At 35.6% G+C, this 23,799-nt stretch overlaps 1 protein-coding gene across 7 annotated transcripts in view; it reads right to left on the minus strand.

Moving 5' to 3' along the window:
• The window catches only part of Ttbk2 (tau tubulin kinase 2), a 156,720-nt gene that overhangs the window by 71,123 nt on the left and 61,798 nt on the right, over positions 1-23,799 (minus strand). The window contains exon 2 of one of the 7 annotated variants that reach the window (XM_046460777.2): positions 18,097-18,201. The exons of the other annotated variants lie outside the window; for them this stretch is intronic. The gene's annotated coding sequence lies outside the window, so the exon portion shown is untranslated. The remainder of the gene's footprint in view (positions 1-18,096; positions 18,202-23,799) is intronic. 7 annotated transcript variants of the gene reach the window in all.

Consider the following 23,799-nt stretch of genomic DNA (forward strand, 5'->3'; position numbering starts at 1 on the left):
AATGTGACAATTTGACGATTTCTAAACTTTTAAAAAAACTTCTTGTTCTTGTTCTTCTTTTCTCTCTCTTTTTAGTTGTGGATGAACATAATATCTTTATTTTATTTTTTTATTTTTATGTGCTGAGGATCGAACCCATTGTGTCACACATGCTAGGCAACGGCTCTACCATTGAGCTACAACTCCAGCCCCCGCCCCTCTCTTTTCTTTTTTTCCTTGTCTTTTTTTTGATACTGTAGATTGAACCCAGATGCACTTTACCGCTGAACCATGTCCCCAGCCCTTTTCATTTTTTATTTTGAGATAGGATCTCACTAAGTTCCTTAGGGCCTTGCTAAATTGCTGAGGCTGGCCTCAAACTTGTGATCCCCCTGCCTCAATCTCCTAAATTGTTGGTATTACAGGCATGTGCCATCACACCCTGCTTATAATTTTAATTTATTTATTTTTGTAGTACTAGTGATTGAATCCAGGGGTGATCTAGAACTAAGCTATGTCCAGCTCTTTTGTATTTTATTTTGAGACAGTGTTTTTCTAAATTGCCCAGGCTGGCCTCAGACTTATGATCCTCCTACTGCAGGCTCCCAGCAGCAGGGATTATAACTGTGTACCACCACACCAGGTTAGACTCTCAATTTATTTCACTGTTCTATATGTCTATCTTTATGCCAATACCACACAGTTTTGATTAATGTCAATTTGTAGTAAGTTTTGAAATCAGACTTTCTGATTTCAAAGTACTTAAAATTTGAACTTTTAAAGTACTTCAAACTTTTTCTTTTTTCAAGACTATTTTGGTTGCTGGGTACAGTGGGACAAGGCTACAATTACAGCAACTCAAGATGCTGAGGTAGGAAGATCACAAGTTTGAGGCATCTCAACAACTTAGTGAGACTCTAAGCAACTTGGCAAGATCCTGTCTCAATTTTTTTTTTTAAATTTATAAAAGGGTTGAGGATGTAGCTCAATTGTAAAACAACAGTTTTCTTTTCTTCTTATATCTTTGCTTGGTTTTGGTATCAGGGTAATACTGACTTCATAGAGTCAACTGGAAATGATTCTTCCTTTTGTATTTTTTTCAGTGTTTTTAAATCTCACTGTGGTGTGTATTTATTTATTTACCAAAATAAATAAGATTGTTTTGGTCATTTGGGTCCCTTGTAATTCCATATGAATGAGGATCAGCTTGTCTACTTCTGCAAAGAAGCCAGCTGGGTATTGCATTGAATCTGTAGACCAATTTAGGATACTTCCATTTTACTAAGTTTTCCAATATATGAAGGTAGGATGTCTTGCATGTAGTTATGTCTTCATTAATTTTTTTCAACAATGTTTTGAAATTTGCAAAGTCTAAATTTTGTGCTTCTATTAAATTTATTACTAGGAATTTTTATGCTTTTTAAAAAATATTTATTTTTTAGTTGTAGTTGGACACAATATCTTTATTTTATTTTTATGTGGTGCTGAGGATCAAACCCAGGGCCTCACACGTGCTAGGCGAGCGCTCTACCGCTGAGCGACAATCCTAGCCCAATTTTTATGCTTTTAATGCTAGTGTAAATGGGGCTGTTCCCTTAATTTCATTTCTGGATTGCCCATTGCTAATGTATAGAAATATAAGTGAATTTCAATATTGATGTTATATCCTGCAATCTTGCTAAACTTGTTTAATATATTTTTTAGTAGATTAAGATTTTCTACATATAGGAATCATGTCATCTTCAAATAGAGATAGTTTCACTTTTTTTCAAACTAGATACATTTTACTTCATTTTATTGCCTACTTGCCCTAGCTAGAACCTTCTTTATAGCCAGACACAGTGACAAGCACCTACAATCCCAGTGACTCAAGAGACTGAGGCAGGAGAATCCCAAATTTGAGGCTAGCCTAAGAAACATAGCAAGATCCAGTCTCAAAATTTTAAAAAATTAATTTTAAAAAGGGTTGGGGATATAGCTCAAAGGTATAATGCCCCTGGACTCAATCCTCAGTACCTCAAAAAGAACCTCTAGTACAACAGGGAATAAAATGGTGAGAGCAGAAATCCTTGTCTTGTTCCTTATCTTAAGGGGAAAACATTAATTAGCCTTTTACCATGTTAGGTGTAGACATTTCCTAGATCCCTTTTATTAGGTTGAAGAAATTCCTTTCCATTCCTAGTTTAAATATTTTTGTCATGAAGGGGTGTTGGGTTTTTTTTTTAATTATTATTTTCTTTAGTTGTAGTCAGACACATTACCTTTATGTATTTATTTATTTTTATGTGGTGCCAAGGATCGAACCCAGCGCCTTGCACGTGCTAGGTTAGTGCTATACCGCTGAGCCACAATCCCAGTCCAAGGGGTGTTCGGTTTTATTAACGGGTTTCTGTGTGAGAAGAAACCTCATCATTGTAGGTTTTGTCCTTTATTTTATTGATATGCTCCATTATGTTAATTGATTTTCATGTGTTGGACCAAACTGGAATTCTGGAGACACTTAGTGTGGTGTGGTGTGTATTATATGTCACCTGTTTTCTTTTGGTTGCATTTTACTAAAGATTATTACTTTTATATTCTTAAAGAGATACTGGATGATGGTTGTCATGGTTTGGAAATGGTTTCTATGTGTTTCCCAAAGCTTCATGTATTGAAATTTAATCCTTATTGTGAGATATTGAGTGGGCAGAAACTTAATCTAACTGTGGTATTTAGAGGTAGAGTTTTGGGGAAGTGATTAGGATTATTAAAGGTCATTAGGGGGAAACCTCCACAACTAAATTCTGGTGTCTTTGTAAGAAGAAGAGAGATGAGAAAACACATATACAAGCTACACATACAAACCCTTAGTTCCCTGTCTCTTCCCATGTGATCCCATTCAATACCTGGAAACTCTGTCAGGAAGATCATCACCAGATGCAGTCCCTCAACTTTGGACTTCCAGAACCATGAGCCAAAATAAACCTCTTCATAACTTATTCAGTCTGTGGTACTGTGTTACTAGCAACAGTAAACAGGCTAAGACAATAATTTTCTTTCCTTCTTATATCTTTGCCTAGTTTTGGTATCAGGGTAAGATTGACTTCAAAGAACCAATTGGAAAATGGTTCCTCCTTTTGTATTTTTTTCAGTGTTTGTTTTTTAAAAAAACAGCATTAATCCTTTACATATTTGATAGAATTCACCAGTGAAGTAATGTGGGTATTACCATGCATTTGTTCATATTATTTCCTTATAATAATCCTTTTTCTTTCTTGTAAGGTCAGTAGTAAAAAATTTCCTTTTTCCACTCTTGATTTTAGTAATTTCAGTCTTTTATCTTCATCTGTCTAGCTAAAGGTGTCCTTTTTGTTGATTCCCCCCCAACGGATCAATTTTTGGTTTCCTGAATTTTATCCGTTGTTTTTCTATCCTCAATTTCGTTAATTTTCACTCTAATCTTTATTATTTCCTTCCTTCTGCTTGCTTTAGTTTTTATGTGCTCTTCTTTTTCTAGAGTCATAAGATAAAAGGTTAGTTTATTGATTGGAAATCTTTCTGGTTTTTTACTATAGGTGTTTACTACTATAAATTTCCTTCTAAGCACTGCTTTAGCTGCATTCTATAAGTTTTGGTACTCTGTTTTAATTAAGTTTAAATTTAAGCAAGGTATAGTAGCACACATCAGAGATCCCAGTGATCCCAAGAGGCTGGAACAGGAGGATCATAAGGTTGAAGCCTGCCTCAGCAATTTAAAAAGACCATCTAAAAATCTAAAAAACAAAAACGGTTGGGGCTCAGTGGTACAGTACTCCTAGGTTCAATCCCTAGTATTTAAAAAAAAAAAAAAACTTTTAAAATCTCAACTGTACTACTTAATAATTATGAGATCTTAAATAATACTCACTTTCCTCAGTAGAGCTACTGAGAGAATTAAATGATACAATATATTTAATAAAGCATTTCTTGATTAACTAGTGTACATTCTTCCCTACTAACAGTACCCTAATTTCCCTTGGGGAATTCTCTTAATTGTATATTCACTGTCTCAGTATTCTTGATCTATGCACAGGCCCAGAGTTAGACATTAATTGCTCTATGTCAATTAGAATACTCCAAGAAATCTCTTTTCTTTCGTGGAGATAAGTTTGGTAATAGGAAAATAGCTAGATATTTGAGATTTGAGACAATCAATGTATGCCATTCTCTGACAAGTATGATTGTCTCAAGGAAGCTCTGAGAAGAGCAAAATTCAATTTTTTGATATGATAATTATGGAAAGAGATATTTAAAGAGAAAGGATCTAACTCTCTTCTAAGTCTTAACCATCTCTTAACCATACAGGAAACCAACATGAGGATAAAGTCCCCAATATGGAAGAGATAGTCACAGAGAAAAATAAAAGAATCACAGGTAAAGCTAAGCTTAAAGCTTATCCTACCTCTGGATCTTTCAGTTTTGTGTGGAGAAAAAGTGTATAAGCTCATAAATTCAATTATCAGTTAGTTTATTTCTTAATCACGCAAGCCACTTGAGAAGTAACAACAGTACTTACTGCCAAGGCTTAATGCACAGATGAAATCAGCTAATGCACAAATCTAATACTAAATATATGGCCTGACATACAGTCAAGTGTTCAAGACATACTCCCTGTTATCAGCAATTCTGAGCACTAGTTTTGGAATGAGTCAGATTTGAGCTAAAATACTGGCTCTTCTTACCACTTTTGTGACTGCAGACAAATTATTAAATTTCTCTTAAGCTCAATTTTCTCAGCTATAAAATGAGGGACAGCTTGTACTAAGAATTAAGTCAAATAATTAGAGCCAGGCACAGCAGTACACATCTGTAGTTCCAGCTTACTTGGGATGCTGAAGCAGAAGGATATCTTGAGCCCATGTGTTTGAGTCCAGTCTGGACAACATAGGGAATATAGCAATACCCCATTTCAAAAAGTCAGACATTTAAATCAAATAATTTTTTTGAAAAACACTTAAAACAATGCCTGGCACAGACTGAATAATAAATAATGTTTGCTAGCTTCAATATTACATATGATAGGCACAAACTGCTTTAAGAAGTTGTACTAATTCATACTTCTACAAACAGGACATGGACAGAATCCAGTTTTGCCAGCACCATTTGTTGAAGAGGCTGTCTTTTGTCCAATGCATTTGTCTAAAATAAGATAAACTGCAGTTTTGTGGGTTAGTCTCTGTGTCCTCTATTCTGTACCACTGGTCTACCAGTCTGCTTTTGTGCCAATAACATGCTGTTTTTGTTACTATTGCTCTGTAGTATAGTTTAAGGTCTGGTATAGTGATGCCACCTGCTTCACTCTTCCTGCTAAGGATTGTTTTACCTATTCCGGGTCTCTTATTTTTCCAGATGAATTTTATAATTGCTTTTTCTATTTCTATGAGGAATATCATTGGAATTTTGATGAGAATTGCATTAAATCTGTATTGTGCTTTTGAAAGTATGGTCATTTTGATAATATTAATTCTGCCTATCCAAGAGCAAGGTAGATCTTTCCATCTTCTAAGGTCTTCTTTGATTTCTTTCTTTATGGTTCTGTAATTTTCATTATATAGGTTTTTCACCTCTTTCATTAAGTTGATTCCCAAGTATTTTTGGTTTTTTTGAGGCTATTGAAAATGAAGTAGCTTTCCTTTCTGAAGATTTGTCACTGATATACAGAAATGCCTTTGATTTATGGGTGTTGATTTTATATCCTGCTACTTTGCTCAATTCATTTATTAGTTCTAGAAGTTTTCTGATGGAACTTTTAGGATCTTCCAGGTATCGAATCATATCATCAGCAAATAGTGCCAATTTGAGTTCTTCTTTTCCTATGTGTATCCCTTTAATTTCTTTCATCTAATTGCTCTGGCCAGTGTTTCAAGTACTATGTTAAATAGGCAATGTCATTTTTAAATGGTGCATTATTATACACAATAGTGGGCAGAATTCATTGTGACACAGTTGTATGTGCACGTTGGTCAGGCTTTTTTATCTTTGCTAACCTAAGGGTATGAAATAATGTGTTGCTGTAATTTTTATTTTTTAATTACTAGTAAGACTGAGCATCTTTTCATCTACTTATTGATCATTTAAAGTTTCTTTTTTGTGATTTCCAGTTCTTATCCTTTGCCTGTCCAATTTCTCTCCACTCCTCTAACTTATTACCTTAGCATAATTCCAGTTAAATGCTCTAACTGGAATCCTTTGCCTCTATGTTCTCCAAACACTGTAAAATCCTCAATGGTTCTGTGCCATTTCATGTCCATTACTAGTGCCACTTAATTCTCATCTGAAGAATCAAACCTACTTCATTCTCTCCCTTCTGCTCAGCAGAAAAGATTTATGAAATTTATGGACTTCTATCCACCACTCACTTTATTCTGGATATCAGCTTCTATTCATCTCTACTTCTAGTCTTGTGCTAAATAAACTCTTTGGTTCTGACAACTGAGCTTCTCCCTAGTTTCTTTCTTGTTCCTTTCTATGGAAACTCTTTTTTTTTTTTTTTTTTTTTTTGGCAGTACTGGGAATTGAACCCAGTAGTGTTCTATATCTGAGCTGCATTTATAGCCCTTTTCATTTGCTTATCTTTTTAATTTTTTTAAACATTTATTTTTAGTTGTAGGTGGACACAATACTTTTATTTTATTTTGTGGTGCTGAGGATCAAACCCATTGCTTCATACATGATAAGTGAACGCTTTTTCTCTGAGCACTTTTTCACAGCCCCAGCCCTCTTCATTTACTTTTATGTGGTGCCGAAAATCGAACCCAGTGCCTCCTACATGCTAGGCAAGCATTCTACCACTGAACTACAACCCCAGCCCCTTATCTTTTTAATTTTGAGACAGGGTATAACTAAGTTGCAGAGACTGGCCTTAAACTTTTGATCCTCCTGCCTTAGCTGCTCAAGGTGCTAGAATTATAGGCATGTAACACCACACCCAGTTCCCCCATGGAACTTTTAATATATTCATCATTTTTTATTTTTTGGAGAAGAGGATACTGAGTTTTGAACCCAGGATATGTTGCAGACTGAGCTACATCCTCAGTCCTTTTTGTTTTATTTTGAGACACAGACTCACACACACTGAATTCCTCAGGCTGGCCTCAAACTTGCTATTTTAGTTAGCTTTTTTATCACTCTGACCAAAAGACCTGACAAGAAGAACACAGAGGAGGAAAAATTTATTTTGGCTCACAGTTTCAGAAGTTCAGTCCATAATCTGCCTACTCCATAGCTCTGGACCAAAGATAAGTCAAAGTATCACGGCAGAAGGGCATGGTGGAGGAAAGCAGCGCAGGACATAGCAACAGGAACAAAGAGAGCTTTGCTCACCAGTGACAAAATATAAACAACAAAAAGGTAGCCTCCCCCCACGTGCCTCCTCCAGCCATACCCTATTCTGCCTATAGTTACCACCCAGTTAATCCATATGGGTGAATTAATCCATTGATCAGGTTACAACTCTCATAATCTAATCCCACCTCTGCATGTTCTTGCATTGTCTCACACATGAGCCTTTGAGATACCACATATTCAAACCATAACACTTGCAGTCCTCCTGAGCCTCCCAAGTAGCTAGATTACAGGTGTGTGCCACCATACCTAGCTTTCATTCATCCTTTTTATATATTTTATGTATCTCTTTTTTTTTTTTTTTGAGGTGCTGGGGATTGAACACAGGGCCTCATACATGCTAAGCAAGTGCTTTACCAATGAGCTACATCCCCAGCCCCGTATGTTTTTCTCTTATAACTTATTCTACAATGTCATTATTCGTCCTTTCTATGTCAATCTGGCTTGACTGTAGCCCCTGTGAAGAAACACCATGCCTTATTCACACCCCTAGCAACTATATAGTTGCCCAATTTTACCAGGTACCTAAGAAATTAATAAATGAGAAGGAAAATAAAGATTAGTAAACTACCCAATAAGTCCGAACCATTAAGGGCCTAATCTATTTTTCCCTTATTCATTCCACTGATCCAAAACTACACCATGGGGCCAAATATCTATACTGGATGTCCTGAGTACACTGAATGTTTACCAATGACTTGTCCTGTGCTTTGCCTGACTTCTGTGCATCCTACTGGACATCCTACAGTGCTCTAATGAAGTAATGTCGATTAACCAGGTTCTTCTAGCATTTGTCTCTCCCTACCTCCATCCATTCTATCGAATTTGACACTTCATTAGATCAGGCCAAGCCATAACTCAACAAATTTTTGCCCTAAAATGTTCTTTTCATCATGTCATTTGTATTCTTAAGAATATGTCTTATAAGACCATATACTTATAATGCTTTCAGAAAACAAAACAAAAATTGTTACCCTAAAATCCAAGAATTCATTCTATTTTACTTATCAAGCCTCATTTCCCTCAGTTTCTCAACATAAGTTACACACTCTGATGAGGTCTCCTTCCCCCTCCCCTAAAGCGCCACATCAGACCAGGTGCAGTTGTGCATACCTATAATTTCAGTTACTTGGGAGGCACAGACAGGAGGATTACAGAGCAGCCCAGTCAACTTAGCAGAATCTTTTCTCCAAATAAAATGGGAAAAAAAGGGGTGAGGGCTGCTGGGCATGTAGTTCAGAGATATAATACTCCTGGGTTCAATCTCCAATAATCTTTCCCCAACACATAAAATATATGACACTTCTACTTTCATTTTTAAATTACACTATTTTTTTCAGCTAGAATATTCCTTAGATCTTATCTCCTATCAAATATACCTCTTAAAGTCTAAATATTCCTGTAGGAAGCAGTATCAACCATTTAGTATTCAAGACTAATTAGATTTTCAGATATTAGCAAACTAGTCACCTAGGATAGCCCACATGGGGGCAGTGATGAAGGCTAACAAAACAATTAAAATAAGAGTTCCCTGGGGAAAAGTAAGAATAATAGAGTCTGGCTCACAACTAGAGAAAAAACCAGTAGAGCAAAGCAGCACTGAGCTCTGGAAGTCAAAGGTTGTTGACCACAAGAAAATATAGGACAGAAATATATCAACCACCAATTTTAACTTTTTTATTATATTTTTCTTATGTAAAGGAATTCTCTATAAGACAGAAGGATCCAGGCACAGGGGCAAACGCCTGCAATTCCAGCAGCCGAGAGGCTGAGGCAGGAGGATCACAAGCTCAAAGGCAGCCTCATCAACATAGGCAGGCCCTATGCAACTTATTGAGACCCTGTCTCAAAATTAAAAAATCAAAAAAGGGGGCTGGGGAAGTGGCTCAATAGTTAAGCAACCCTGGGTTCAATCCCAGGTACCAAAAAGAAAAAAAAAAAAGACAAGACAGAAGGAGTCCTGAATGTACAAAAAAGGTCTTCACCAACTACTCAAAATGTCAAAACTAAGACTTTCTCTTAATATTTTAGCTCTTGACCATTCTAACCCAATGGGGAATAATTATGGCTTCTCATAAAGTTCTTTGTCAAATAGAAATTATGTTATATCTCCAACCAAAAAAAGAAGAACTGGGGCTGGGGTTGTGGCTCAGTGGTAAAAGCTCTTACCTAGCAGGAGCAAGGCCCTGGGTTCGATCCTCAGCACCACATACAAATAAATAAAATAAAGGTATTGTGTCAAAAAAAAAAGAAGAAGACGACGACGATGACAACGACGGAGGACTTAATACACATAATGTAGGTATTACAGACAAAATACTACCTTTCCAATTAAACACAGATTTTTAACTGTGATATTAAAAAGGATTCCTTCACTCATGTATTAGTCAGCTTTTTCACTGCTGCGACCAAAAGACCTGACATGAACAGTTTGCAGAGGAAAAATTTATTTTGGAGCTCACAGTTTCAGAGGTCTCAGTCCACAGATGGCCCACTGCACTGCTCTGTGATGGAAGTAAGGCAGAACATCAAGGCAGAAGGGTGTGGCAGAGGAAAGCAGTTTAGGACATGATAATCAGAAGGCAGAGAGAGGGTTTCTCACCAGGGACAAAATATATACCCTGAAGGCACTCCCCCAGTGATGCACCTCCTCTAGCCACTCCCTACGTGCTTACAGTTACCACAGTTAATCCCCATCAGTTAGTGGCTTAAAACACTGATTAGGTTAGGCTCTTATAACCCAATCATTTCACTTCTGAATGTTCTAGTATTGTCTCATACATGAGTTTTCGGGAGATACCTCATTTATAAACCATAACAACTCATCTAAAGCAAGTATTGATAAAATCCTCCCTAAGTGCTTGATATGTTTTTTTAAGGAACAGATCTGAGATACTCAAATGTATATAAATTTATGCATCTCCTTGTTCTTACAATTTTAGAGAGTCAACTATTACTCTTGCTTCCAATTCAAGAGTCCAAAACTATGGTAAATAGTGGTATGGTGGTCTATATCACATTATCAAATATTCACATTAGTAACAATGTTATATAAAAGTCTGCCAGGGACTAGAAGGAAGTTCTCCTTCAAAGAATAGCCTGACAGTTACAAGAAACAGCCCCCTGGGAGACATCTTGCCTGGGAGACACCCTGCAACCATCTATCTCCCTGAGACATCCTGCGGCCATCTGTCTTCCTGAAACATCCTGCGTTATCTCACCTTGTGAAGACATCCAGCAACTGCTGATAAGAGAGCTCCCCCATTCCCAGCCCATAAATACCCCTGTGTGAACAATAAAAGTTTGCAGCTTGATCAGAACTCCTGTCTTGCTGTCACCTTTCGTGTCTCTTGTCCCTTCATTCCTCCCCATCTAGGTTCGCTGCCCACGTTGATGTGTCCTGCCGGTCGGGACAAAAGTCAAGTAATTTTATATAACTTGCTGCTAGAGGGAAGTAAAACAATCAGAAAGGGGCATCAATTATTTCCCTTTTGAAATAAAATAAAATTTAGTAATAAAGTTTAGTGATTTAGTGAAAAGTATCTCAAACCCAGTAATGAGAATGCTGAGAATTATTTCATGAACCCAGAGCTTCACACATGCTAGCCTGGAGCTGTACCACCAGCCCTGTTCTGGGATTTAAAGAACAAATTCCAGGTAAATAAAAATGAGTGGGCCTGGGGTTGTAGCTCAGTGGTGGAGCACTCGATAGCACCTGTGGGCACTGGGTTCTATGCTCCGCACCACACAAAAATAAATAAATAAATAAAGGAACTGTGTTCATCCACAACTAAAAAAAATATGTAAAACAAAAATAAAAATAAAATAAATAAATACTGTAACCTCTACAATGCTAGAATGCTGGAATGCTAATGACACAATTAAATCAGTCTGAGTTTCCTTATCCATCTCCCATCTATATTTATTTACCCATTCCCCACTGAAAGAAACAAAAACAAAACAAAAAATACTACTATCCTACGCTGGGGGTAGCTCAGTGGCAGAGTATCTGCCTAGCATGTGCAAGGCCCTGGGTTTATTCCCCAGAGAAAACACACACACACACACACACACACACACACACACACACACAACACACAACACAAACACTATCCTAATAATAACAACTTATAAATATCTATATCTGAGATAGAAACCATAAGGTACACTAGGCACAGTAGCTCATGCCTGTACTTCCAATGATTTGGAAGGCTAAAGCAGGAAGAAGACTGCAGGTTCAAGGCCAGCTTCAGCAACTTAGTAAGATTCTGTCTCAAAATTTAAAAAAATAAAGGACTGGGGACATAGTTCAGTGGTAAAATGCCCCTGGGTTCAATTTCCAGTACCAAAAAAAGAAAAAGAAAAAAAAAGGTGGGGGGGAAGAAACCATAAGGTATGAGTCTTATTCAAAGAATTTACAAATTTGTTTTAAAAAATAAACATTAAAAAATCATATAAGATTAGCCAGATATAGTGGCACACACCTATTATCCTGGCTATTCAGGAAGTTGAGAGAACGGCCTAGGTAACTTAGTAAGACCCTGTTTTAAAGTGAAAAATTAAAAAGCCTGAGACTGTAGTTCAGTGGTAGAACACCCTTAAATTCAATCCCCGGTACTGGAGGGAAAAAAGTTACGAGAATAAAGTATAAATACTACAGAGAAATCAACAAGTTAGAAAGCTTGATTAACTGCTAAGACAATGCTTCAAACCATATGCCTAGGAAAACTAATTCAGCCATGGGGTCTAGGAAACTCATGAAGATGTCCATTTAACAGGGAATTTCATCATTTCAATTAAAAACTACAAGGCTACTGGATACAGCAGCACATACCTGGGGCATCAATTATTTGATGCTGTACGTGCTGTAGTCCCAGTCATTCAGGAGGCTGAAGTGGAGCATTGCTTAAGTCTGGGAGTTCAATGTCAGTTAGGTAAAATTGCCAGATGCTATTTCAAAACTTTTTCTTTTGCAGGGTGAGGTGGCGCATGCCTATAATCTCAGAGGCTCAGGAGGCTGAGGCAGAAGGATTTCATGTTCAAAGCCTGCCTCGGCAATTTAGCAAAGCCCTTAGCAACTCAGTGAGACCCTTTCTCTAAATAAAATAAAATATAATATAAATATATATATATATATATATATATATATATATATATAATCCCTTTCTCCTTCCCTCCCTCCCTCCTGAGTATATCTCTTTGGCATTTTTATATTGTAGATGATCCATGCAGATATATTTCTTCCTTCAGCATCATATAGCAGGTACTGACTTAATTATTGGATGAAGAAATTTTAATAAATGTGACCTTGTGAATCATTAAAAATAAATAAATAAATATAAAATATAAAAAAGGGCTGGGGATGTGGGCTCAGTGGTTAAGCAGCCCTGGATTCAATCCTCAGTGCCAAAAAAACAAAAAAAAATTTTCTTTTAATAAAATAAAACTACCAGGCTTTTGTGGTTAGAATGTCAAAAGAAAAAGAATAATCACCATATCTATTTAAAAAATAAATTTATCACAACAAAAATGGTAAGAACAAATACAAGTAAAAATAGGAGAAAAAAATTAAATTAGGAGACCACTCCAAGAGGTCCAATATCCACATTATAGCTATTCCAAGAGAGAAGAGAGAGAGAAAAAAACAAGAGAAGTGAAAACTGCCAACAAAATAAATCAAGAAAACTTTCCAAGAAAAACCTTCAGATCTTAAGTTTCAATGAAGGACAAAGTCTGGCACATTACATGAAAATATACTCTTATTAAGGTATATCAGAAGGCAGAGAGAAATTGCAAAACACTGACGAAAAAGAACTTAGAACATGCCAAAGTAACAAGAATCATAATGGAACTGCACTTTTCTCAACCACAACAGTGAAAGCCTAAAAATTAACTTCTGAAGTGAAATTATTTTTAATCCAGGATCCTATATATAGCCAGTTTTTCATTTAAATGTCAGGGTATGATAAATACATTTTCAGACACACAAGAAAAATATCAAAAATGTACTTCTATGCACCCTATATTGAGGAAGCTGAAAAGGGGTACATCACTAAATAGGAATGAAAACGATACATGGAATTTACCAAGTCATACAGCATTAAAAAGAAGCAAAGGGAATACCTAGGAAGAAGTTGGGAATGATCCAAGGATGGTAAGTGTGAACACAGAGAACAACCAGCCCTGACTGGAGCAGACTAAAGGGTTCCAAGGAGAAATCCCTGTATGCTGATGAAATTATAGTAAGTCCAAAGCATCTGCACATCTTAAGAGAAATTTTTTTTCAAAAATAAGAAAGGTTTTCAAGACAAAACAAATAGCATTAACAAACATCCAAATGCCAGAGTAAGAGTTTACTGGATTTTATAAAAGATAAAACTGCATTCAGGTGACAGCCACTGAAGAATGATCACTGCTAGTGGTAACATGGGTACAACATATGCTTGTTGAAGAAGTCATTACGAGTTTGAACTTACGTGGAAATAAAAAATAAAGCAGCTAGGTAAAATAGCATGTGCTCAAACTTTTAAGACCCCTTTCTCTGCCCTAATGTGTTCTTGTTCTGCTTTTTAAGAATTAAAATAATCATCAGACTACTTCACAAACAATTTTAACATCAAAGAACAATCTGAAAATCTAAAATAGATCTGAGGTCACTGATAAAAAGTTGTTGCTGTTTTGTTTTGTTGTTGTTGTTGTTTTAATTTGTATGTGGTGCTGAGAAGCAAACCCTGTGCTTCACACATGCTAGGCAAGCACTCTACCTCTGAGCTATAACCCCAGCCCCCTGATAAAAGATTATATAGGGAATTCAGTGTAAGAAAAAATTTAAATATCTGGGTAAAGGGGCACATAACTGACTTAGTGGTAAGAAAAAAGAAAAACCAAGAAGTTTGTTAAAATTATTAACTTTGGGGAAGACAAATCAGGGGAGAGAAAAAAAAAAAGTAATACCAGGCATGGTACCATATGCCTATAAGCCCAGCTACTTGGGAGGCTGAAACCAAAGGATCTCAAGTTCGAGGCCAGCCAGGGCAACTTAGTCAGATCCTATCTCAAAATAAAAAATAAAAAGGACTGTGGATATAGCTCCGTGGTAAAGCACCCCTTGGTTCAATTCCTAGTACTGCCACATACACAAAAAAGTAATGTGTTCATTACATGGCTCAGCTATAAACAGTATTAACACAATCAAAACAAGGTAAAGACCTACTGAGTCAAAATAAAACATATAATGCAAAGAGAGAAGGATGGCAAGGTTATATAGGTGTATGGGGAAAGGGGAGCAAAATCATCCCTTCTATTGCGAAGGATTAGTAGATAATGCCTCAATTTGTTTTTAATCCTGGAAGTGATAATTCATCATATTATTTAAAATACAGAGATAAAACCCAAAACAGTTTGTGAATAGAATACTACCATTAAGACAGCAAAGAGTTCAAATTTAACATATGGTAAGTATGTGTCTAACTCTTTTCCAGAGGTGTTACATTCATTTAAAAAATATATATATATTTTTTTTAGTTGTAGATGAACATAGTATCTTTATTTTATTTATTTATTTTTATGTGGTGCTGAGGATTGAACCCAGTGCCTCACACTTGCTAGGCAAGTGCTGAACAACTGAGCTATAACCCCAGCTCCAGAGGTGTAATATTCTTTTGCATCCTGAACAGCAATATGTGAGGGTCCCAGTTGCTCTACAGCCTCAACAGTACTTGGTTTTGTTTTGTTTTGTTTTAAGGTACTGAGGATAGAACCCAGGGCACTTTACCATTGAGCTATATCCCCAACACTCTTTTTAAAAAATTTAAGTTGCTAAGGCACGATTTGCACTTTTGATCCTCCTGCTTCAGTCTCTCAAATCACTAGGATTATAGGCATATGCCACAACACCAGGCTTAATTTAAGCCGTTCTAATAGTGTGTAGTGTATTTCATTTTACATTCTCATAATGTTTGGTTATGTTAAACATCTTTAAGAACTGATTTTCACTCTATATCCTTTTTGGAAATACCTGCCAAAACCTATTAAGTATTTTTAATTAAATTACATTTCCTTACTGTTAAATTTTCAGCTTTAGATATTCTGAATACGTCTTTGCAGTTGTGATTTGAAAGTATTTTCCTCATATTGCATGCAACCTGCCTTTTCAATCTCTTAATGATGTCTTTTACAAGCAAGCTCTTTAATTTAATGAAGTCCAATTCATCAACAAATTTCTCCTCAAGATCAAAACCAGGTGGCTCTGGATATAGCTCAGTTGGTAGAGTGCTTGCCTCACATGCACAAGGCCCTGGGTTCAGTCCCTAGCATTATTTAAAAAAAAAAAAAAAAAAATCAAAACTGGGCATGTAGATTCTCTTGTTTTCTTTGTTGTTGTTTTGAGGTACTAGGAATTGAACTCAATGGTGCTCTACTACCATCATGTGCTCATCTACCCAATGAGCTATGTTCCCAGCCACCATCATCACCCACAGCTTTTTTTTTTTTTTTTTTTTTTGAGACAGGGTCTTGGCTAAGTTGCCCAGACTGGCTTTGAACATGTAATCATGTGATTCTCCTGCCTCAGCCTCCTGAGTAAATGGGATTACAGGGTTGGGCCACCTGCATGCAGCAATATCTCACATTTAGAGTATGATATATCTTTAAAGCTATTTTTTGTATAATGTGTATAAAGGCTGAGGTTCATTACTTTCGTATGTGGATGTCAAATAGCTTCAAAAGCATTTATTTAAAAAGACTATATTTTTCCCAGTGAATTGCCATTGTGACTTTAGCTATATTTGTGCAGGTCCATTTCTGATATCTCTATTCTATTCCATTGACATCTATATTGTGGTTCCTTTGTCAACAGCACAATTCTGATTACAAAAGCTTTGTACTAAGCATTTAAATTATGTAACTTTTCTTCATCTTTTTTGGGGGCTTATATGCTTTGTAAATGGACAAAAATGTATGTATTTATTATATAAACATGTAGTTTTCAAATGTGTACAGATTGTGAAATAGCTCAATCAAGCAAATATTGAACCTTGGCTACTTATATTTTTGTTGTGGTAACACTTAAAATTTGCTATGGACTTTTTTTTACAATATTAATTTTCTTTTTAAACTCGTTTTGGTTATTCTAGGTCTTTGCTTTCTATAGAAATTTTAGAATCAGTTTTTGTATAACAAGAAAAAAATGTTTCTAAAATTTTTATTATTATTGTGTTAAATGTATACATCCATTGGAAGAACCAAACATTTTACTAGAATTTTCCAATCCATGAATATGGTATGTCCCTCCATTTATTTAAATCTTCTTTTATTTCTTTAATCAGGGCTTTATAGTTTTCAGCAGAGATCCTGCATATACTTTGTTACATTTATACCAAACTACTTTAATGGGGGGAGGCAGCTACTGTGTTTTAAATTCAATTTTCAGTTGTTCTTTACTAGTTTACACAAATATGATTGCTCTTTGTGGCCTATCCTGTGTCACTTGCTAAATTATTTATTTTTAGGATTTTTTTAATGAATCCCTTTAGATTTTCTATATAAATAATTATGTCATATGCGAACAGAATAGTTTTATTTCTTATTTTCAATACAAATACCATTAATTCTTCATATTTTTTACTGCACCACACTCATTCTCCTCTTGTTCTGAGTCTCTGATGATACAAATATTAGACCTTTTGATATTCTTATAAGTCCAATTATTTTCCTGTTGTTGAAATGAGGTAATTCTATTGATATATTTTCTTTCATCTGTCATATCCAGTTACTTTCATATTTCCCATCCACTAAGATTTTCATTTCCATTATTTTATTTCTCAGTTTTAAAATTCCATTTAGTTCTTCTTTATATGTTATCTCTTTGCTAAGGCTTTCTTATCTTCCTGTTCATTTCTGGAACACAGTCCTAACAGTTGATTTAGCTTTTTGAAATAAATTTAATATTTGGGTGATCCTGGCATTAGCATCTATTTCCTTCTCCACGTGAGTTCAGATTTTTCTGGTTCTTTTTAAGATGAATGATTCCAGATTACATTCTAGACATTTTGAATATTAAATTATGAGACTCTAGGTCTTATTTAAGTCCCACCAAGAATGTTAATATTTTTGTTTTAGACAGAAATTGACCCTATTGAGTGCTTCAAGAACTGACCAGCCTTCTGTGGGTTGTTTCTCTAATTTCACTTCAGTTTTCAAAATCTTTGTGGTCATACTGAATGTGTTCCATTTTAGTGGTCAGATTCCCAAGCTCCTCCCTCTTCTGTAGTCTTTCAGTTCCCTTTTCTAGCCTTCTATAAGAAAGCTGGGGATTTTTTAATCTCAGCATATTTTCCATGACTGTGCTTAAAGGGCCAAGCAACAAAAAGGCAGAAGGAGAAGAAAAGCAATGAAATATGCACACTCTCTTCAGACCACAGCTCCTCCATTCTGAGAGGAAGAATTCCCTCCTTCTGACTTTTAAGTTCCTGCCTACTCCCACTGAGGACACTGCAGCCATCTATCTCTAAGGATTGCTTGAGGCTTGGATGCAAGAGAATGAAGAAAAGAAAGAAAGAAGAAGAAAAAACGATGTGGGATGTCCACACTTTCTCTGAGTATTAGAAAACCCCTTTCCTTCTCCATAAGTCAAAATTGGAGGACTTCTGGTGCTTTTTCTGTCCATGTTAATGCCCACTTCCAAGTTTCAGGATACATTAAATTCAGGCTGGGGCATACTGGAAGTTAAAAAAAAAACAAAAACAGTAAACTCACCGCTGGTTCAGTGGTACTTTGGTCTTCTTCCCCAATCTGCCTCCTACTATTTACTTTTCAGAGTCCTCAAATAGCCACTCCAAGCATTCTGTCCAGGAATTATAGCTGCATTCAGTGGGAGAGACAGGGTGAAGTGTGCTTACTTGATCTTATCTGGAACCAGAACCTGGACTACTGTTGTTCATAACAATCTTTGTAGAACTGATCAAACCATTTGTATACCCTTTGATTTTAAGAAATTAAAAGTTTAAAAATAAATAATCCTGGATTAATCTTACTGAGAAAATTGGGAAAAGAAAGATAGTAGGATCACATTGTTTAAGCGTATATAACTTTTGGACACTGTTTATAAAAAAAAGTGAAGTTCTTAATTGTGCTTTATTTCTTTGAACCATTTTACATATAACTTTATAATTACTAGAATTATATATTACACATTTTTTGAAAGATGAAAAAACAGCAAGAGCTATCCAAAGTGGGAGACAAATGTAGCAGTTTGTAGATGAGTCTATAAATTTTAAGAAACTGAAAAAAGTTCAGGATGATAAGCATGTTAAGTGTAAGCCCAACAGTTCCAAGAGAAGTGGCAGGAAAATTAGGCAGGAGTTCATGTCTTGTATGCTATGTTAAGGTGTGTGAACTTTACCTGAAACAGAAGACCTTGAATTGTTTTAGCAAGAATTGGGAAGTATGATCAATATGTGTAAAAGATCACTCCAGTTGCAGAACACTAAGGTAAGCAGAAAATGAATCATACTGATTAAATCTAAGGGGTCAAATTAAATTGCAGAACTGTGTGAGTGTGTGTGTGTGTGTGTGAGAGAGAGAGAGAGAGAGAGAGAGAGAGAGAGAGAGAGAGAGAGAGAGAGAGAGTGTCTGTAGGGGGTTGGATAAGGGAGGGATATTGTATACATATACATGTAATCGTATATGTTATATATTATTTTATATATATGATTTATGTATGTATAGATACATAGATGATTATAATATGCACAGAACATGCCTGCAAAAAACTAGTAATAGCAGTAAGCTTTGAAGAAGAAAAGTAAGGGGCTTAGAGAAAAGACATTACTTTTCTCTTCATTTTTATGTTGTGTTTAAGTTTTTTACAATGAACACTTATGCTCTTAAGAAAGTTTGTTTAAAAATGAAGGGAGGTCTTATACAGGAACTGGATATTAGATACATATGATATAAAATAAGACAGAGGCCTCTCTCACTTGGCCCCCACTGCTCTATTTTATGCAGTGTTACTTTAACTTTTAATAAATCTATGCTCTGTCTGTTATTTCTATGTATCTTGTTCAATTCTTTGTTCAGGATGCCAACAACCTGGACCCCAAATGAATACCTCACTGGCATCATTTGGCTAGCCAGCCAGGAGAGGCTATCAAACTCCAGATGGTGCTAAGGCAGAGCTTCAAACTAATCCCACAAATGAACCAAAGTACCCTGTTGTCTTGTCTTGACCAGACAGGGCGAGAATTTCATGATTCCCAATTAGGGAGAGACAACAGCCCCCAGGCTAGCTTGAAATAACTAGAGAAGAAGAGCCCTCCAGTCCCTCAGCCACCTAAAAAGAATTTTGGGGTCACATTTCCCAGGGGAAAATGAGATAGAAGTTTAGGGATATCAAGATGATAGAGGCAGGGTACAAGAAAAATGCCAACTGGAATACAAGACCAGGAGATGAGTCATCATGCCTTTATTTGCAATAAGTTCCATTACCATGGCAACTCCCACCATGGAGGGCTTATCACTACAGCAACTCCCACCACAAGTTCTATATAGTCCTGTTAACAAAGCAATTCTTGCCATAAATTCTATATTCTAATTAGGTGAAAATAAAGTAACCAATAATAGGACAAGATCTTCAATTAGGCCACAGGGAAGGGAAACAAGGCACAGCTCAGTTCATAAGTCAAGACTTGCCCAAACATGAGGTCCCTGAGCCACTTTCTTGTGTAGTCTACCTTGCTCTTTATGGAGTATTATTTTCACTTTCAATTAATCTATGCTGTTTAAATAAAAATATAAAGACAGGTGTAGTGGTGCATGTTATAATCCCAGTGACTTGGGAGGCTATGGCCAGAGGATCACGAATTTGAGGCCAGCTTGGGCAGCTGTGTGAGACCCTGTCTCAAAGTAAAAAATAAAAGGGATGGAGATATAGCTTAGTGGTAAAGTGCCTCTGAATTCAACACTGTAAAACAACCAAAAAAAAAAAAAAAAAACAAGATAAAGTATGAATGAGCCTAACATTCAAGAGTCCTGTTCCTATCATATAGTTAGCACTCAAGCACTACTATAGATCTTCCCACAAATAACACACTACCAACTATTTATAAAGAAAGTTCATGCCCCCAAATGGCTTTTAATTATACATAATTATTTTGCTATTTTCAAGTATAATACAAATTCAAAGAAAAGATAAAGAAAGTGGATGTTGAAGATATTATAATTACCCTTGTAGTCCATTTTATTATAAAAGAATGTATTATTCTTTTAAATTTCTTATGCACCAAAAGGTATTAAAAAATCAAAGTAAAGATTGCCTGTGTCTCTGACCCTTTTTAATTTCAATTTCTTCAAGAGCTTCTTAAGTTATGCAAAAACACACATACACACATTATATTCCATTTCAAGGAAATGGATTTCTGCTCCTTAAGATAATCTAGACTTACTCAATTTCCTATGTGTCATTTTTCTAAACCCTAATGAGAATAGACAAATTCCCAAGCCTGCAAAAATGCTGAATCTTCAAAGAGAAATGTTGAAATGAACACACTGGGGCTGGCAACGTGGTTCCGTGGTAAAGCAATGGCCTAGCATATGCAAGGTCTGGGGGGTTCAATCCCCAGCACTCCAAAAGAAAAAGAAAGAAAAGAAAAAACAAAACAAAACACTCTAAACAAAAACTAAAGTTCTAAATTAAAAGCCATTTGGGGGCATGAACTTGATGGAATGATAAATATCAACAAGGGCAAGAAAAAGTTACTTTAAGTGAAAAAAATGCATAGGTTGAAACAAACAAGCAGATTATAGATTTACAAAAGCATAACAGATTTAATGAGAAGCAGGGTATATCCCTAACCTTTCAGTTCCCAGAGTACAACTATAATGCTCCCCAACAAAAGATCCCTTTGAAGTAACTTTCGTAGACAGTCTTCTGTAACTGGATAGACCAATGGTCCAATCCAGAAATTTTTCTTGTATTCTTATGATGGGAAAGGGAGTAGTCATGCTTGGCAGCAGTAGCTGGAGACCTCAAGCAAGGAAGGCAGAACAGGTACAGTTGGTATCCTCTAATAATAACCCTTCTTTCCAACTCTCAGTTTGTGCCCTGCAGCCTACAAAGCAAAAATAAAATCCAGGACCACTACTGCAGAGAAAAACAAAGTCCCCCAAATCAAAACAAAATCATTGTCCTCTTTATGGGATATAAAGAAAAATGTAGTATTCCCCTGGATTTTCATAGGGAATGACCAATTAATTCCCAACTATCTTACTTAAGAATAAAATTTAGTTATCAAACAGTGATATCTGTTATTCCCTTATATTACTAGGATCTTCACTTGCTTTTGGAGGATGTAAAGAGAATTTTTTTAAATAGTTAAATAATTCTTTAATAATAAGTTACCTCCACATCCAAGGAAATGTGCAAACATAAAAACCTCAGTTTTCCTCATGTTGGTGCTTTGAGAATCCAAGAGATGATGCTGATCATTCACAATATGGAAGCTAATACAGGACAGAAAGGCTTGACAACTTTCTAATCACTCACTGACTTATGTAGCGATTTTCTTTTTAGGTTGTAGATGGACACAGGATCTTTATTTATTTATTTATTTTTATGTGGTGCTGAGAATTGACCCAGTACCTCACATGTGCAAGGCAAGTGCTCTACCACTGAGCCACAACCCCAGCCCCAAGCAGTGATTTTTAAATACAATAAACTTCATTAGATTGAACATTTTATGGAGAGAGCGCATATATTAGAAATCAAATCTACAGAATATTAGTAGAAAATATTTTGTTACACTTACTTACACATTTGTATAACAAATGGAACTAAATGAACAATGTATAAATTTTAAAAGAAGACTTCCTTTGATAAAAATATATGCTAAGTATAAATAGTAGCAACTTTATAGCATTCTGAATTCCCAAAACATTAGGCCCACCTATATGCAAAAGTAAAAACCTCAAATTTTTAAAGAGAAATTTATTTTCTGGAAGATCCAAGTGATTGTCTTCCATTACTATGTAGAGCTGAATCTCTATATAACATACTCTTGAGAGTCTGAGCCCTAGTCATCCAAAGGTGACTATATAGTTTTTTATAGAACCTCAATATTTCTTTTCCTTAGTTAAAAATATCAACAATGAAGCTTATGAAGAAAATAACTAGAAATAGAAGAGCTATGTTATACTATCCTCCCACATTCATTTACAAATGTATGCTATCACCAAATATAAAACTACTTTGTGCTATCATTTTGTTACTGAGGAAGATATAAATGTCAAGTTTAAATATATATATAATCCCTGCCCTTTAAGAAACTTGCAATTTAGAAGAGAACACAAATTTATTTTAAAAAATAAAATAACATGAAGTTGAAGATGCAGCTCAGTGGTTAAAGTACTTGCCTAACATGTATAAGGCCTTGGATTTGATTCCCAATACCATGAAAATAATATAACAAAACATTTTGAAAATTGCACAAAAGAATAAACAAGTCAAAATACAGCACTTATTAACTCAATAGCAACTAGTGCCCTAGTAGCCATATACAAAGGCCACTAGGCCTTATATATATTCTCAATTCAAGGCTCCTGATTCTAACTATCATACAGAGAAAGTTGAAGAAAAACCTAAAACACTTTGCTTCAGCAGAAACAAGGATGATATCAAAGAATACTGGCATTACAGAAGGACACTGACGCCAACTTGAATAGGCTTTGAATAATAAAAAAATTTGAACACAGAAAGGAAAATGGCTAAAAAGGTTTGAAACAGAACATACACAAATCCATGAGTTTTTTTATGATCCTCAAAACACATAAATTCAGTGATCACTTAAGAACACAACTCATCAGTCTGAAAATAAACAAAGAAAAACCAAGCCTTTATCCCACCCTTCTTATAAGTTTATTTCAAGGGAAACAAATAGTTGATGGAATAAAGTTCTACTTTGTAGAATAATTTTAGTTAATAACTTTACAATAAATAAAAAGAATCAGGAAAATAATCATTTAATAACCCCTAATGTCAATTAATCTAGATAATGTATTCTTGCCAAACAAAAGCAGCATCATAAATCCCCTTAAGTCTTTAGATACTTGGGAGAGTAAAAACAGGATTGAACTCGGGGCACTCAACCACTAAGTCAACATGCCCAACCCTAATTTGTATTTTATTTAGAGACAGAGTCTCACTGAGTTGTTTAGTGCCTCATTTTTGCTAAAGCTGACTTTGAACTTGCAATTCTCCTGCATCAGCCTCCAGAGCCACTGGGATTACAGGCATGCAGTTCAAAGAAAAACAGAAAGACATATTAAAAAGGCACCACAAGGATGCAATCATCCAAATCCTTAATTTGGAGTTTTCTACCAAGCTAAGGAGGTCATTCCTTCAACAAATAAGTCACAATGAAAAGGAAATAAGGGGGGAACTCTGTGACATGTCAATCAAATATA

Source organism: Marmota monax, unplaced genomic scaffold (assembly GCF_021218885.2).
Source record: "Marmota monax isolate L192 unplaced genomic scaffold, Marmota_monax_Labrador192_F-V1.1 WCK01_AAM20220418_F8-fsc00001, whole genome shotgun sequence".
NCBI classification, from domain to species: Eukaryota; Metazoa; Chordata; class Mammalia; order Rodentia; family Sciuridae; genus Marmota; species Marmota monax.